Here is a 4,717-nt window from a genome sequence, read left to right on the forward strand (position 1 = left end):
TTGGGGCTGGACGCAGGACCTAAGAACCAGACTCGAACCTGGGATCTGAAACTCAGACCCACACTAGGAGTGGGACCCAAACGCAAACTGGGACCTGAACTCAGACCAGGACTCAAGACCATAACCCGAACTGAAACACAAACTTGGACCCGGATCGGGACCTCGGACCTAGACATAGATGGGGGACCCAAACCCCGAAATTGGGACCCCAAACTGGGACAAAAACTTGGGCCTCAGAACTTGGATCAAGATCAAGGACCCGACCCAGGCTCAAATCATGACCTAGGACACACCTCGGGACTTGGGATCCGGGACTCGATACTTGGACCTGACCCGTAGTCAGTGTTTGGATCTGGGAATTAGAACAGAACCCGAACTGAAACTCGAACTCAAACCAAGACCCGGACACATACCCAGACCCAGACCCACACTCGGGAACCAAAACTGAAACTTGGACTGGAACCGGACTGGGATCTTTGAAAGGGACTGGGGCTTCGACCCAGATCAGAACGGAAAACCGTACCTAACCTCAGACCCTAACCGAGACCGAAATACGGACCTCAACCTGCCCCCGAACCCAAATCAAGACTCGAACCAAGACTCAGACCCAAACTCGACCCGAACTTGTACCCTGTGACTTGAAACTGGAACCGAAACCAGAAGCAGGACCCAAACCCAGACCCTGACCAAAATTCGGGACCCGAAACTAGAAACTGAAAAAGAACTGCAAGACCAGGACCCGAACCCAAACCTAGAACAAAACTCAGACCTAGCCCCAGACCCAAACCGAGACCATAACTCGGGCCGAAACACATTCGTGTACCCAAAACGGGACCGAGACCTGGACCCGAACCCAGACCAGGTCCTAAACGTGGGACCCGATCCCAAACCCAGACTCGGACCTAGATAGGGATCTCGACACGAACTTGGACTCAAACCCAAACAAGCCCTAGACCGAGATTGAAACTCGAGACCTTGATTTTGACCGAGACCCTGACCCAGACAAAGACCTGGACCCGCACCCAGGACCCGAACTTGGACCTAACCTGAACCCAGACCCAGACAGGGATCTAGAACTGCACCAAAACCCAGACCTAGACTCGGACCAGGATTCATACCCTAACCCAGACCCAGACCGAAATCTAAACCTAGACACTGAATCGAAATTGAAACTGGGAGAAGGACCCACACCTGAATGGACCCAGATCAGGACGTAGGACCTGGACCTACATTTGGGACCTAGACTTGGGCCTCGAAACCTAGACCCAGATCAGAACTCGGGACTCGGACCCGAGCCTGGACCGAGAATCAAACCCAGATCTGGATACATACTGACATCGGAACCCAAACCCAAACTCGGACCAGGACTTGAACCCCGACTGGGTCCCGAACTCGGACTTGGATGGGGGACCTAGACCCGTGACATGGGCATAAAAATTGGGACAGAGACCCGACCTCAGATTCGGACCCTAACCTAGGACCCGGACAAGGACCTGAGACCCAAAGTCGAACTAGACTGGGACCCTCACCTCATGGCTTGGAACCGACCCGTAGTCAGTCTTTGGATCTGGGACCCATACCCGGACTCAAACCCAGACCCGGACTCAGACCCTGACCAAAACCCACACCTGTACCCAAGACTTGGGTCCGAGTCAAAGACTGGGTTTGAGTCTAGGAACTAGAATCTGACTAGGACCCAGACCTAGAGCCGGACGAGATGCGGACCTGAATTACAACTTGAATCAGGACTCGGGACACGAACCCAAACCCAGACATGTGCTTGGACCAAGAGCCGGACCCAGGACCTGGACCTGGATTAGAGACTCAGACCTGGACCCAAGACCCAAACCTAGATTGGGGTCCCAAACAAAAAATTAGAACAAGAATCGAGACCCTAGACTGGGACAGTGACCCAAGCCCCAACCCCGGTCTCGATCCCAAACATGGACCCGGACATGGACACAGACATGGACCAAGATCCGAATCGGACCGAATATTGGGATCCAGTTCTTGACCACGATATGGGGCTTGGACCCAACCCCTAGTGGGGGTCTAGATATGGGAACGTACCAAGACCCGAACCTGGAAACATTTCTAGACTAGGACCCAAACCTAAACTCGGATCCGAGACCCGAAATCGGAATAAGAACTGGAATAAAGACCGTGGAACAGGAATTGGACATGGGCCCAAAACCATGTTGGGTTTTATGCCCTAAGTAAAACTCATTTCAATATAATCAGATTTACTTATTAATATAGATCAGAAATAACATTTAATGTTGCATGGTTCACATGATTTATTTCATGATTATATGTACATAATGTATGAATTCGTCTGAAACCCTTTTCACATACCTGATCCTGTTTTATTGTGCTGTCAACACAGTGGAAAGTAAACATGACTATGTGAATAAAGTTTCCTAGATTTATCAGACATAGGGTTTTACTGATATGATAATCTACAACAGAGTTTACTTGCATTTGGAGAAGTGCTATGTTCTATCTAGAGCATTGGTTAAAGTAAAGCTCAGTTGGATGCATGGAGTATGCATCGGAAGGGACCGATATTGAACTTTGACTTAGATTTATTAAACTTACCGTAATATCTATTCAAGTCAATATCGCCTAGTTGATCCTAGATCAAATGATCTTAATCCTGATATGATTAGGCTCAATCTTGAAAGGCTATTCGTGTTCTTTAATTTGTTAGTTAAGCCTACTTTTAGGTCAGGGTGAAACGTACATTTTGGGAACACGGTAGTGCAATTGAGTGGGAGTGCTACCATAAACATGGAATCTATAGCTTCTATCTGGCGAATAGTAAGCAAAGGATGATCTCCTTCGAGCTTGACCAAACGAACATAAATGGTAGAGTACTCATTTCACATAAGCTGAAATATCATTTATACGGGGTCAAGTGTTTTAAGGAATAAATACATTGTAGGGTGTAACGGTAATTTAATCCCTTTACAGTGTAGATCATTCATATAGAGGATCATTGATCAAATTAGGATTATAACAATGGATAACTAATGATGTGTCTATATGGTGGAACATATAGAGCATTCTATATAACTGAGAGTGCAATTCTAAGTTCTATGCGTGGATTCAACGAAGAATTAATAAGTGAGTGAATTTTAGTAATAAATTCTTGATCTACTTATTGGAAGCTCGGTTATATAGACCCATGGTCCCCGCACTAGTTGAGATAATATTGCTTGTAAGACTCATGTAATTGGTTTTGATTAATCAATTATAATTCTCAAATTAGACTATGTCTATTTGTGAATTTTTCACTAAGTAAGGGCGAAATTGTAAGGAAAGAGTTTTAGGGGCATATTTGTTAATTATGATACATTGTATGGTTCAATTAATAAATATGATAAATGACAATATTATTTAATAATTATTTATAGTTATTAAATAGTTAGAATTGGCATTTAAATGGTTGAATTTGAAAATTGGCGTTTTTGAGAAAATCTGATGCAGAAAAGATAAAACTGCAAAATTGCAAAAAGTGAGGCCCAAATCCACTAAGCATGGCCAGCCACTTTTGTAGGCAATTTAAACTGATATTTTAATTATTTTAATGCCAAATAATTCAAACCTAACCCTTGTGGAATGCTATAAATAGATAGTGAAGGTTTCAGGAAATTTACACTAAAATTTCTACACTTGTGATTCAGAAAAAACTGAGCCTTCTCTCTCCCTATCTTTGGCCGAACCCACTCTCTCTCTCTTCCTCATTGAGATTTCGAAATTCTTAGTGTATGAGTAGTGCCCACACACAGCAAGGGTTACCTCAATCATAGTGAGGAATATCGTGAAGAAAGACTTTCAGCAAGAAGGAGTTTCAGCATCAAAGATTCAGAGAAAGAGATCCAGGTTCAGATATTGATAATGCTCTGCTACAGAAAGGAATCAAGGACTAGATAACTGAACGGAAGGAGTCATTTAATTCCGCTGCACCCAATGTAAGGTTTCCTAAACTTTATATGTGTTTATTTCATCGTTTTAGAAAGTTCATATTTAGGGTGTTAATAAACATACTTGTGAGTAGATCTAAGATCCTAGTAAAATAATTTCCAACAAACCAGATCTAGGCGCAGAACCGAATAATGACTCTAACCCAAGAGACCCGAACCCAAGCCCAGAATTGCGCCAGGACCTGCGACCCAGATCCCGTAACCCAAGACCCATTACACGGGACCAGGTCTAGAACCCAGACCTATACCAGAATCCGAACCCAGACCCAAACCCAGACCAAGACCCGGACCCAGACACGGACTGAAACTTTGACCCTGACTCAGACCCAAACCCAGACTGGTACTCGTACTAGAACACGGACTCGAACCCGGGACCCGGACCTAGACCGATATCAGGTATGGGACCTAGACCCGGACTAGGATAAAGACCTGAACCAGGACTAGGACTAGAAACTGGACTAGGAATAGGATCGAGACTCAAGAGCTGGGACCGAGATCGAGACCTGGGACCGGGACCGAGACTGGGACCGGGACCTGGGACCGGGATCGGGACTGAGACCAGGACTGGGACCCGGGACCCGATACTTAGACCTTAGACCTGAGAACCGAATTGTGACCCAAACCTAGACCAAGCCAACACCCAAGACAAGGACCAGTACCGAACACGGACCGGGACCTGCACTCAGACTGGGACCCTAACCCAGACTGGGACCTTGGACCATGACTTGAAT

Source organism: Cannabis sativa, unplaced genomic scaffold (genome assembly GCF_029168945.1).
Source record: "Cannabis sativa cultivar Pink pepper isolate KNU-18-1 unplaced genomic scaffold, ASM2916894v1 Contig7, whole genome shotgun sequence".
NCBI classification, from domain to species: Eukaryota; Viridiplantae; Streptophyta; class Magnoliopsida; order Rosales; family Cannabaceae; genus Cannabis; species Cannabis sativa.